Consider the following 13,867-nt stretch of genomic DNA (forward strand, 5'->3'; position numbering starts at 1 on the left):
AATTAAACCATTTTGACTATAGTCACTCTGTTGTGCTATCAAATGCTAGGTCTTATTCATTCTTTCTATTTTTTATACCCAATAAACGTCCCCACCTCCTCCTCACTCCCCTAAATCTTAATAAAAACTTTTATTATGCCTTTACCTTATAGAAAAGCATTTCATATACTATTACAATATAAAATTTCTGCTAATTTATACTAAGAATGGAGAATTTCTATTGATAGTTAACTGTAATTTTTTGACCTTTGTGGATAGCTATGATACTGTTCAGAAATGAAGTTATATTCATTTAAATGTTATTTTAGACATAATGAAGTAAATTTCAAAGAAGAAGAATTTAATGTTTTGAAAGATCAAAAATCAATGCTAAGATTTCTAAATCTGAAATAAACACCATCATTATATATCATAGTTTATATAATACGAATGATGAAATCAACCTTATATTCATTTCTGTCAACCACCTCATACTTACAGATAAGGCTTTTAATACTCCCACAAGTCAAAAGCACAACATTCAAGTATTATAGAATTTGCAAAATATTAAGAATTGTTAAAATGTCTTATTCAGATGAATTTGTTCACCTCTAAAATGATATATGAATATAATTTTAATTAGACCTCAAACTAGAGTTCTAATTCTTCTACCTCTGTGCTAAAACTGTCTTTTTGAGATTTTTGAATATGCATTTTTTTCAATAGTGGCATTAATTATAACAAATTTCTGATCTCAATTATGGCATTAAAACTTGGAGACAGGGTAGTTACAACAAATTCTATTTTTGATGCAACCAAAGGCTAATTTATCACCGTTGGTGCTTTCAGTAGCACTTCTCAACTACTATCTTGATTGTTTTACTTCCCAGTTTAAAAACCTTCAGTTTCTCTTCAATAACAAAATGATAAAGTGAAACTCCCTACACACAAAAAACACCCTTCACAGTCAGTCCTAATCTGCTCTCCAGCCTCCTTTCCTATCATTTTCTCTCCTCATTTCTATCTCATTCTCCCATGCTGCAACCATACATATCTTTCTTTTCATTGACACTAAGGCAACTCATTAATTTTTAACACCCAACTCAAGCATTATCTCCTCTGTGAAGCCTTGCCTAACTTCCCCAGGCACAGTTAAGTCATTACTGCACTGTTAGTATTGGAAATTCAGGCTGCTTTAACAAATAGACTCTCAAATTTTATCACATATTAGCACTGTATAAATATTTTTGTCTTTGTCTTTTAATAGTTGTGAAAGATTTTTCAGGTTGGTGAGATAGCTGACTTCTATCTAGTCATTCAAGACCTATGCTGAGAAAGCATTCCAATCTTTAAAACACGGCTTTTAAGTTGCCTTGAATGTTGGCACCCCAGGCATACAGAAGGGGAAAAGAGAACAGAAGAACATGCATGGGAGGTTTTAAGACCCAGATCTGGAAATGAGGTACATCATTTCTGTTCTCATTTCACTGGAGACAGCTTATTCACCTGGCCACATATAACTGCATTAGAGATTAGAATGTAGTATGGTTGTGTGCCCAAGAAAGGGAGAAAAATGGTGGAGAACTGTGATTTCTGCTATACCCATCTAGGGGGTTCTCATAACACTACTTAAGCACGTTTCCATTTGTAATATGATTATCATTTTATGTGTCTATCTCCCTCATTGATCTATTACTAAATTGTGGGTTCCTTGAGAACTGGGACTTTAGTCAATATTAATAATTTGTTCCCTCAATTAATGTTCATTAAATATCCTCTGTGTGCCAGTGTATCTGTGTTATTATACATGAGCTCTATTGTTGCTACCATACCTATTACAATTTTTCAGTGGATGCTTATTAAATAAATAAATAAATAAATAAATAATAAATAAATACATGTGTGAATTAGTGAATGAATATTGATATTACCATAATTGGGTTCTAGTGGTGCAGTGCTATGGTCCTCTCTTGTTAAAAAATTCACCCTGTCACTTGAATTGATACCTTCTTTCCTTCTACGAAAATTCATTTTAGCACTGCAATAACAACACTCTTTTCTGTGGTGGTGTCCATATTTCCAAATCAATTAGTTAACTAAGCTTAAAGTATTATAGTGCAAGGAATAGCAACTTTTTTTGGTAAAGAGACATATAATAATTATTTTAGTACTTGAAAGACACATATAATCTCTGTTGCAACTATTCAACTCAGACTTTGGAATATGTGGGCTGATTTGCCCATGGAAGACCATAGTTTGCCAACTTCTGGTATAGTGTAATATACTCTAAAATATACAAATCACTGGATATTTTATTACCCAGAAAGGTGTAAACAATGTCAAATTGACTTTAATGATTATTTGGAAAGCCATCATAAAGGAACGATGTTGGGCAAGATGACATAGACTACATTTTCTCTGTTTCTATCTAAATATAACTAAATGCAATTAATAAAGAATATCCAAAAGATGGAAAAAATGGTGGATTGGCTAACTCAGAATTTGGAGAAGGACACTGTAGTGAGCTACTTGGGTCTTATCTTTATATCCCAAGTAGCCTGAACTGTGTGCTGAAGCACTCTGCAATGTAGAAAAACCAACAGGTGTAAACAAACTACCCGATAAATACAAACAAAAAACATTTTCTCTCTCTGGCCAAATGGGAAACCCAGTAGAGACTTAGTAGGAAGAAATATGCTTTCTGGTAGAAGCAGGCCTACCCATTAGAAGCAGTGTCAAAAATGGACTGATTCTGGTGGTACTAGCCCATCTTACATCCCTCACCTGCCAGCAGAAGTGGACCCAATCTGCCTACTTCAGTAGTAGCAGAATGTGGTCAGGACAACTCACCTCACATCCAATACCAAGAGGCAGCAAGTGGGCCCCTTTGCCCACAGTAGAGGCACTAGAATGCCTGATGTCTCCTGAATTTTATCCAGTAGCAGAATATAACCAAGGGATGTTGTATCCTGACTCTCCCTGGAATGGCAGAAAGCCACACAGGCTCAGCAGCTTCTGGCCCCTCCACCTAGTGTCAGAAGGTGGTCCACGTAGGTGCTTTCCTCCCCTAGAGGCAAAAGCAGAAATAATAGTGGGAAGCTCACTGGCAGGCATGCAGTGATGGGGGAACAGGTCAGGAAACACTTTTCGTTTTGTCAGTCTGGTATCTCCATTCCACACCTAATGATACCAGATGGCACCAGCAAGGATCCAGCAGGAACTTGAGTGGAGCTAGAAGAAGGAAACTGACCAGAATAGTACCATAAGAGCTCAGAAAACTAAATTGACATTGGGACTACAGACCACAAAAGTAGGCTGGAACCTATGTACTAAACCTAAACAAGGTGATTGCTTTCTAAAATAGAAGATCTATATAGGATTAAGAGTTTCCTAATATCCAAAATATACACAATATCATAGAAATTCACCCATCATACCAAGATCCAGGAAAACCACAACAGGAATTTTAAAAAAATTAATTAATGGCAATACTGAAGTTAATCAGAAGTTGGAAATATCTGATGAATATTTTAAAGCAGCCACCATAACATTGCTTCAACAGTAGTTAGAGATTACTTCATTTTTTAAATATTTTATTTTATTTTATTTTAAGTTCTGGGATACATGTGCAGGACATGCAGGTTTGTTACATAGGTAAACGTGGGCCATGGTGGTTTGCTGCACCTATCGACACATCACCTAGGTATTAAGCCCAGGATACATTAGCTATTTTTCCTGATGCTCTCCCTGCCCCTGCCCTCCACCAGACAGGCCCCAGTGTGTATTTTTCCCCTTCCTGTGTCCATGCATTCTCATTGTTCAGCTCCCACTTATAAGTGAGAACACGCAGTGCTTGGTTTTCTGTTCCTGTGTTAGTTTACTGAAAATAGTGGCTTCCAGCTCCATCCATGTCCCTGCAAAGGATGTGATCTCACTCCCTCCTATGGCTTCGTAGCACTCCACGGTATATATGCATCACATCTTCTCCATCCAGTCTATCATTGATGGGCATCTGGGCTGATTCCATGTCTTTGCTATTGTGAATAGTGCTGCAATGAACATACTCGTGCATGTATCTTTATAACAGAATGATTTATATTCCTTTGGGTATATACCCGTAACAAGATTGCTGGGTCAAATGATGTTTCTGCTTCTAGATCTTTGACGAATCACCACACTGTTTTCCACAATGGTTGAACTAATTTACATTCCCCCCAACAGTGTAAAAGTTGTCCTATTTCTCCACAGTTTTGCCAGCATCTGTTGTTTCTTGACTTTTTAATAATCACCATTCTGACTGGCATGAGATGGTATCTCATTGTGGTTTTGATTTGCCTTTCTCTAATGATTAGTGATGTTGGGATTTTTTTTCATATGCTTTTTGGCCACATGAATGTCTTCTTTTATCCTTTGCCCTCTTTTTGATGGGATTGTTTGCTTTTCTCTTGTAAATTTGTTTAAGTTCCTTGTAGATTCTGGATATTAGACCTCTGTCAGATGGATAGATTGCAAAATTTTCTCTCATTCCATAGGTTTTCTGTTCGTTCTCTCTGATGATAGTTTCTTTTGCCATTCAGAAGCTCTTTGGTTTAGATCCCATTTGTCAATTTTTTCTTTCATTGCAATTGCTTTTGATGTTTTCATCATGAAATCTTTGCCCATGCCTGTGACCTGAATGGTACCGCCTGGATTTTCTTCTCGGGTTTTTATAGTGTGGAGTTTTACTTTTAAGTTTTTAATCCATCTTAAGTTAATTTTTTATAAGGTGCAAAGAAGGGGTCCAGCTTCAATTTTCTGCATATGGCTAGCCAGTTTTCCCAGAACAATTAATTAAATAGGGAATCCTTTCCCCATTGCTTGTTTTTGTCCAGTTTGTTGAAGATCAGATGGTTTTAGATGTGTGGCTTTATTTCTGAGATCTCTATTCTGTTCCATTGGTCTATGTGTCTGTTTTGGTATCAGTACCATGCTGTTTTGGTTACTATAGCCTTGTAGTATAGTTTGAAGTTGGTTTATTAGTCAGCATTCTCTAGAGGAACAGAACTAATAGGAGATACACACACACACACATGTGTACATATATGTATATATATGTGTGTGTATACACACACACATATATAAACGGGAGCTTATTAAGTATTAAATCACACAATCACAAGATCCCACAATAGGGCATCTGCATGCTGAAGAGCAATGAGAGCCAGTCTGAGTTCCAAAACTGAAGAACTTGGAGTCCTATGTTTGAGGGCAGGAAGCACCCAGCATGGGAGAAAGATGTAGGCTGGGAGGCTAAGCTAGTCTCTCTTTTTCACATTTTTCTGCCTGACACCATGGCAGCTGATTAGATTTTGCTTGCCCAGATTAAGGGTGGGTCTGCCTTTCCCAGTCCACTGACTCTAATGTTAATCCCCTTTGGCAACACCTTCACAGACAAACCCAGGATAAATATTTTGTATCTTTCAATCCAATCAAGTTGGCACTCAGTATTAGCCATCAGATGTACACTTCTTGTCAACGTGAACCCATACACATCTCCTGAGATCATACATAATCGTCAAACAAAGACAATAATTGGGTCATAATGACACCTAACATGGTACAACTGTCCTTCATACAACCAGAAAAACACCAATCCCCAACCCAAATAGTATTACATAAAGTTAACAATACTTAAATGCTGATGTGAATTCAATAAATCTTATGTCACATGATAAAGGAGAAAAAAATAAAATGAAGATATTTTCTTAGTACAAGTGTATACATGCACAAACATGTTTTTAACAAAAGAAGGAGGAAATACTCATGATAATTACAGTCCTCGTTTCTGTAGCTGGTCATGTGGTAGTAGCTGGTAGTGATGAGTACCTTCTACTATCCATTCTGTATTCCCTTTGCTTTCAGTAAGCACCTCAGCAGGTCATGTTTTTCGTTTTTTGTTTGTTTGTTTGTTTGTTTTTTCTTTTTTTTCCTGATCGAGTGACCCAAAACTTCATTCCAAGGGTCTGGGCCATTTGTAGTCCTGCCTGGATTGGGCTGCTGTAGTTTCCCATTGACCTCAATCACAGGGCATGGTAATACTAAGAGATGCCCTAATCGATCTCCTGTATTCCATGCATACTCTTCCTTGCCTCTGTTGTGGAGTAGTAGACTGATTTCACCAGATAGTCCGGGTCAATCACCCCAGCCAACACTGCAACTCCCTTCTTAGCCTGTTGACTTAAAGGTAGGAGGAGCCCAAATTGTCCAGGTGGCAATCTTAACTTCTGGTTTAATGGAGTCGTTGTTGTGTATCCTAGTGGCAACTTTCCCTGCTCTGAAACTAAGACCATTATGTCAGCAGAACATAATGTTCTGGAAACAGGAAGCAAAAATTTTGCTAGGGGATTACCAGGAATGATGGTGAGTGGTGCCACTTCCACTTCCACCCCTTAATTCCTGGTCCCATTCATCCTGGCTATGGGAGAAACAGTACCATATACTGGACACTGATTCAGGGCATATACGGTCTTCTGGAGAACTTTGACCCAGCCCTGCAAAGTATTTTCACCTAGGTGGCATTGTAATTGTGACTTCAAAATATCATTCCACCACTTTTATCAATCCAGCTACTTCAGGATCATGGCGAACATGGTAAGATGAGTGAATTCATGAGCATGAGCCCACTGCCACACATCTTTATCCGTAAAGTAAGTGTCTTGGTCAGAGGCAATGCTATGTGGAATACCATGATGGTGGATAAAGGATTCCATGAGTCCACTGATGGTAGTCTTGGCAGAAGCATTGCATACAGTACAGGCAAACCATATCCAGAGTAAGTGTCTATTGCAGTGAGGACAAACTTCTACCCATTCCATGATGGAAGAGGTCCAATATAATCAACCTGCCACCAGGTAGCAGACTGATCACTCCAAGGAATGGTGCCATATTGAGGGCTCAGTGTTGGTCTCTGCTGCTAGCAAATTGGGTATTCATCTGTGGCCATAGACAGGTCAGCCTTGGTGAGTGGAAGTCCATGTTGCTGAGTCCATGTGCAACCTCCACCCCTGCCGCCATGGCCACTTTGTTCATGGGTTCATTGGGCGATGACAGGAGTGACTGGGGAAAAAGGCTGAGTGGTGTCCACAGAATGGGTCATCCTATCCATTTGATTATTAAAATTCTCCTCTGCTGAGGTTACCTGTTGGTGAGCACTCACATGGCATACAAATATCGTCATGGTTTTTGACCACTCAGAGAAGTTCATTCACATACCTTTTTCCCAAATTTATTTGTCACCAATTTTCCAATCATACTTCTTCCAAGTCACTCATCATCCAGTCAAACCATTAGCCACAGCCCACGAATCAGTATATAATCACACATCTGGCAACTTCTCCTTCCATGCAAAGTGCACAACCAGGTGCACTGCTAGAAGTTGTGCCCACTGGGAAGATTTCCCTTCACTGCTATCCTTCAGGGATGTCCTAGCAAGGGGTTGTAGTGCTGCAGCTGTCGAATTTCAGGTGGTGCCTGCATATCGTGCAGAACTATCTGTGAGCCAGGCCCTGGTCTTCTCTTCCTCTGTTGACTGATCACAGGGAACTCCCCATGAGGCCATCAGTGCAGGCTGGGGAAGAGAAGGCAGGGTGGCAGGAGTGGAGACCATGGCATTTGAGCCACTTCCTCATGTAACTTGCTTGTGCCTTCAGGACCTGCTAGAGCCCAATCATGTATATACCACTTGCATTTGATGATGGAATGCTGCTGTGCACGACCCACTGTATGGCTAGTTGGATCAGAAAGGACCCACTTCATTATAGGCAGTTCAGGTCACATGGTGACTTGATGACCCATAGTCAAATGTTCAGTTTCCACCAAAGACCAGTAACAGGCCAAGAGCTGTCTCTCAAAAGGAGAGTAGTTATCTGCAGAAGATGGCAGGGCCTTGCTCCAAAATCCTAGAGGCCTCCACTGTGATTCACCTATGGGGGCCTGCCAAAGGTTCCAAAGAACATCCCTATCTGCCACTGACACCTCAAGCACCATGGGATCTGCTGGGTCATACAGCCCAAGTGGCAGAGCAGCTTACACAGCACTTTGGACCCGTTGTGAGCCTTCTCCTGTTCTGGACCCCACTCAAAACTGTCAGCCTTTCTGTTCACTCAATAAATGGGCCCAAGAAACACACGCAAATTAGGAATGTGTTGCCTCCAAAATCTAAATAGGCACACTAGGCATTGTGCCTCTTTCTTGATTGTAGGAGGGAGGGGCCAAATGCAGCAACTTACCCTTCACCTGAGAAAGAATATCTCGATAGGCTCCACAACACTGGACCCCTAGAAATTCAAAAAGCGATCAAGGTCTCTCTGAATAAGATTATGACACAAAGCTGGAGAGTTAACATACCCCTGAAGTAGGACAGTAAAGGTATATTGCTGGCCTTGCCGGCTGAAGGCAAATTGCTTTTGGTAGGCCTTATGGACCGGAATGGAGAAAAAGTTATTTGCCAAGTAAATGACTGCATACTAGGTACCAGGAGATGTGTTAATTTGCTCAAGCAGTCAAACCACATCTGGTACAGCAGCTGCAATTGGAGTCACCACTTGGTTAAGCTTGTGATAATCCACTGTCATTCTCCAAGATCCATCTGTCTTCTGCACAGACCACATGGGAGAGTTGAATGGGAACGTGGTGGGAATCACCACCCCCGTGTCTCTCAGGTCCTTGATGGTGGCACTAATCTCTTCAATTCCTCCAGGGATACGATATTATTTTTGATTTATGATTTTTCTAGGTAGAGGCAGTTCTAATGGTTTCCGTTTGGTCTTTCCTACCATAGTAGCCCTCACCCTACCAGCCAGGGAGCCAATGTGGGGGTTCTGCCAGCTGCTAAGTATGTCTATGTTAATTATGCACTCTGGCACTGGGAAAATGACCACAGGATGAATCCAGGGACCCACACTGTAAGTCGGGCATGAGCTAAAACTCCCTTAATTACCTGGCCTCCATCAGCACCTACTTTAACTGGAGGACAACAATAACATTTTGGGTCCCCTGGAATCAATGTCAGCTCAAAGCCAGTGTCCAGTAGGCCCTGAAATGTCTGATCATTTCCCTTTCCTCAATGCACAGTTACCCTGGCAAAAGGCTAGAGGTCTTCTTGGGGAAGAATGGGAGAAAGATTCACTGCATAAATTGTCAGTAATGTAGTGGGGTCCTTCCTCAAGGGGACCCAGTCTCCCCTTCATTCAAGGAGTTCTGGGTCTGTAAAGTGGCTCAAGTCTAGAAATTGATCGATGGGCCATGATTCTCTGTTTTTTTTTTTTTTAATTCATATTAGTCTTTTTTTGTCCATTCAACATAGAAGTTTTCTGCTTATATAAATTAAGTAGAATGCAGTAGGCTTCCTATTAATTTCACTTCTAGGAACACCATGATTAATTAGCCAATGCCAGCGCTCCACATGAATCAGATTATTCTGATTGCTGCTTTGCCTCTGTTGTCCATTACGGTAGCTAGCCCACCATGCTTTTGATGGTTGAGTGCTGCCACTTGGCCTCTGCCACCTCCGGATGCAATTATTCCCATTGTATTTAAATTTTGTAGTTGAGTGCCTGTGGTTCCCACCATTAGCTCTGACATGCAGAGAAGAGCAATTACAGGGCTCTTCAAAGATAAAGGTGCTGCCATCACAAATCTATTTCATAAGGCACTGGTTAAGGGTGAATCTTCTTGATCCTCCCAACTGGGATGAGTTGGTCTGAAGTGACTAATCCACTCCACCATCCTAATCTCCCTAAGCCTTTTGATCCCTTCCTCTACATTAAACCAAGGGAGATCAGGCATTTTCAGCTCTTTCACAGTGGGCCATCTTTTAATCCACATTTCAGCTAACCAAGCAAATAAGCCATTGGAACCTTTTTTAACTCCCTGAGCTGCAAGATTAAGTACAGAGTCCCTACTTAGTGAGTCCAAGTCAATAAATTCAACCTGATCCAACTCTATGTTCTTTCCACCATTATTTCACACCCTTAATATCCATTCCTATGCCTGTTCTCCGGATTTCTGTTTACATAAATTAGAAAACCCAAGCAGTTATTATTGACTGTAGCACACCTCCTCATGGGTCAGACTCTCAACCTCACCTCCAGGGTCCCACCAGGACTTTAGTCTAGTTATAGGTCTGGAAGCAAACAGGGGTGTTGGGGGTGGCTCCTGATAATCAACGTTATCTTGGTTGACAGCTGCCTCAGGGGAGGCCATCACTGTTGCCTCACACAGCACAGGGTTTATCTCCTCAGACAAAGATGTCAAGGCTGATGGAAGCATGGGCCAGAGAGGGGATGTTGCCACTACTGGGGATGGGAAAGCTGATTCTTCTGGCAAAAAAAGGTTCATCGGAGTTTACAAACTCAGTGTTCCCACCTTTCCAGGGTCCTCCCACAAGTCCTCATTCCAAGTTTCAGGGTCCCATTCTTTTCCAATCAATGTCCTGACTTTAACGGTAGACACCTGACGAGGCTGTGCATGCACCTTTCATTGCAGGTCAGCCACTCGCATGATAAGAGCTTGTGTATGTTTTTCCACAATTTCAGCTCCTTCTCTACAGGAGATAAGGTTCTCACTTAGGGCAATCTTAGCAGATTTGAGGCTCAGTATTTGCTTCTGAAGTTGTGAGTTAGAATCCCTGAGTTCATCATTTTCTTCATCATTTTGTCCAATGAACTTAGGAGCAACCAATCGGCCTCATTATGTTCCTTGGTTCTCCACATATGGTCAATTGTCTATTGTTGGCATATATGAATGCTTGTGATTTTTGCACATTGATTTTTTATCCTGAGACTTTGCTGAAATTGCTTATCAGCATAAGGAGCATTTGGGCTGAGATGATGCGGTTTTCTAGATATAGGATTATGTCATCTGAAAACACAGACAGATTGAATTCCTTTCTTCCTATTTGCATGCCCTTTACTTCTTTCTCTTGCCTGATTGCCCTGGCCAAATCTTTTAACACTATGTTGAATAATAATGGTTAGAGAGGGCATCCTTGTCTTTGCAGGTTTTCAAGGAGAATGCTTCCAGTTTTTGCCCATTCGGTATTATATTGGTGGTGGGTTTGTCGTAAATGGCTCTTATTACTTTGTTAATTTTTTATTATTATACTTTAAGTTATGGGGTACATGTTCAGAACGTGCGGGATTTATTACATAGGTATACACATGCCATGGTAGGTTGCTACACCCATCAACCTGTCATCTACATCAGATATTTCTCCTAATGCTATCCCTCCTCTAGCCCCCCACCCCCAGACAGGCCCCAGTGTGTGATGTTCCCCTCCCTGTGTCCATGTGTTCTCACTGTTCAACTCCCACTGATGAGTGAGAACATGCGGTGTTTGCTTTTCTGTTCCTGTGTTAATTTGCTGAGAATGATGGTTTCTAGCTTCATCCATGTCCCTGCAAAGGACATGAACTCATTCTTTTTTTAATGGCTGCATGGTATTCCATGGTGTATATGTGCTGTATTTTCTTTATGCAGTCTATCATTGATGGGCAATTGGGTTGGTTCCAAGTCTTTGCTAATGTGAACAGTGCCACAATAAACATATGTGTGCATGTGTCTTTATAGTATAATGATTTATAATCCTTTGGGTATATACCCAGTAATGGGATTGCTGGGTCAGATGGTATATCTAGTTCTAGATCCTTAAGGAATTCCCACACTGTCTTCCACATAACTTGCACTTCCATCAAAAGTGTAAAAGAATTCCTACTTCCACACATCCTCTCCAGCATCTATTGTTTCCTGACTTTTTAATAGTCACCATTCTAAATGGTGTGAGATGGTATCTCATTGTGGTTTTGATTTGCATTTCTCTAATGACTCGTGATGATAAGCTTTTTTTCATATGTTTATTGGCCGCATAAATTTTTTTTTTTTTGAGAAGTGTCTGTTCATATCTTTTGCCCACTTTTTTATGGGGTTGTTCATTGTTTCTTGCAAATTTGTTTAAGTTCTTTGTAGATTCTGGATATTAGCCCTTTGTCAGATGGGTAGACTGCAAAAATTTTCTCCCATTCTGTAGGTTGCCTGTTCACTCTGAAGATAGTTTCTTTTGCTTTGCAGAAGCTCTTTAGTTTAGTTAGATCCCATTTGACAGTTTTGGCTTTTGTTGCCATTGCTTTTGGTGCTTTCGTGTGTGAAGACTGGGGGAAAAGTGCTGTATCTGGACTCGAGTGCACCATTCCTCACAGCACTGTCTGTCACCAGTTCCTTTGGCTAAGGGAAGAAAATCCCTCGACCCTTTGTGCTTCCTGGGTGAGGCGACTCCCCACCCTGCTTCTGCTCGCCCTCCATGGGCTGCACCCACTGTCCAACCAGTCCCAGTGAGATGAACTGGGTACCTCAGTTGGAAATGCATAAATCACCCACCTTCTGCGTCTATCTTGCTGGGAGCTGCATACCAGAGCTCTTCCTATTTGGCCATCTTGCCAGTTTGAATTTTTTTGGTCACATTTTTAAAAGCAAAAACATTATTGATAAAAGAGAAGTTTTAAAAAAGAATTAAATGTAAATTATAGAACTAAAAATACAATGAACTTTTAAAATCACTGGATGGGATGAATAGTAAGAGTGGTTATGAAAGAATATAGAAACACTGTACTAGAGGACAAGTAAATAGAATGTACATGTTCTGAACAAAAGAGAGAAGGTGAGAAAAACTGATTAGAGGCATATGGACCTGTGGGGCAATTATGGAAAACATACCACTGATAAATACAGTGACTCAATGAGTTCCAGAAGGAGAAAAAAAAATAAAAACATATGAAAAAAATAATGGCCCAAAATGTCTCAAACTTGACAAAAGGCATACATCTACAGATTTAAGAATCTGAGCAAACCACAAATAATATAAACCCCCAAAATCCATGCTAAGGCATGTCACAATTAAACACTTAAAAACTAAAGGCCAAAAGCACATTCAAATCGACTACAGGGAAGGGATGCCTTTATAGGGGAACACTTACTGGAATGGCAGAGGATTTCTCATCTGAAACCATGGAGACCAAAAGAAAGAGACACAATGTACCATGTTGTGGAATATGGTATATTAATGAGTTGGAAGACTTAATATAATAAAAATGTCAGTCCTCTACAATTGATCTGTAGATTTAATGCAATCTCTATTAAAATTGTAGTGAAGATTTTAAAATATAGAAAAACTTATTCTAAAAATTATATAGAAAAACACAAGCCCTATAATAGCTAAAACAATCTTGAAAAGAGGAATAAAGTGAGAGAAATCATTCTATCTTATAGTAGCAATTATTATATAATAGGTACAGTAATCAAGAGAGCATCGTATTGGTGGAGTAACAGATGTGTGGATTAATGGAAGAGAATATGGAATCTAAAAATAGACCCACAAAAATATGCGCAACATATTTCTGACAAAGGTGTAAAAGCAGTTCAATGGAGGAAGAATATACTTTTCAATAAATGATGGTGGAGCAATTGGCTCCCATAGACAACAACAAAAAATTTGACTTAACCTTATTAAAAAAAAAAATTGCCTCAAAGTGGTGCTCAGTTTGCAGTACATATGGTAGATTTGGACTGATACAGAGAAAATTAGCATGGCACCTGCACAAGGATGAATGCAAATTTGTAAAACATTTTGTATTTGAAAAAAGAAAATAATTACCTGAAAATGGATTATGGTCTTAAATGAAAAACATAAAACTATTAAACTTTTAGGAAAATAACATAGTAGAAAATCTTCAAGATCAAGGGGTAGGAAAAGAGTTCTTAGACTTAAGACTAAAAGCACGATCTAGAAAATCAAAAACTGACCAATTGGACTTCATTCATTTAAAAAACTTTGCTCTGTGAAAGACATTGTTAAGAG

The 13,867-nt window shown here is 39.8% G+C and overlaps 1 non-coding gene across 1 annotated transcript; it reads left to right on the plus strand.

Moving 5' to 3' along the window:
- Window positions 1-13,541: 13,541 nt before the first annotated feature.
- LOC114675173 (U6 spliceosomal RNA) lies at window positions 13,542-13,646 on the plus strand. Its single transcript, XR_003726268.1, has one exon. It is a non-coding gene; the product is annotated as a U6 spliceosomal RNA (small nuclear RNA).
- The last annotated feature ends 221 nt before the right edge of the window (window positions 13,647-13,867 follow it).

This window comes from Macaca mulatta, chromosome X, assembly GCF_049350105.2.
Source record: "Macaca mulatta isolate MMU2019108-1 chromosome X, T2T-MMU8v2.0, whole genome shotgun sequence".
NCBI classification, from domain to species: domain Eukaryota; kingdom Metazoa; phylum Chordata; class Mammalia; order Primates; family Cercopithecidae; genus Macaca; species Macaca mulatta.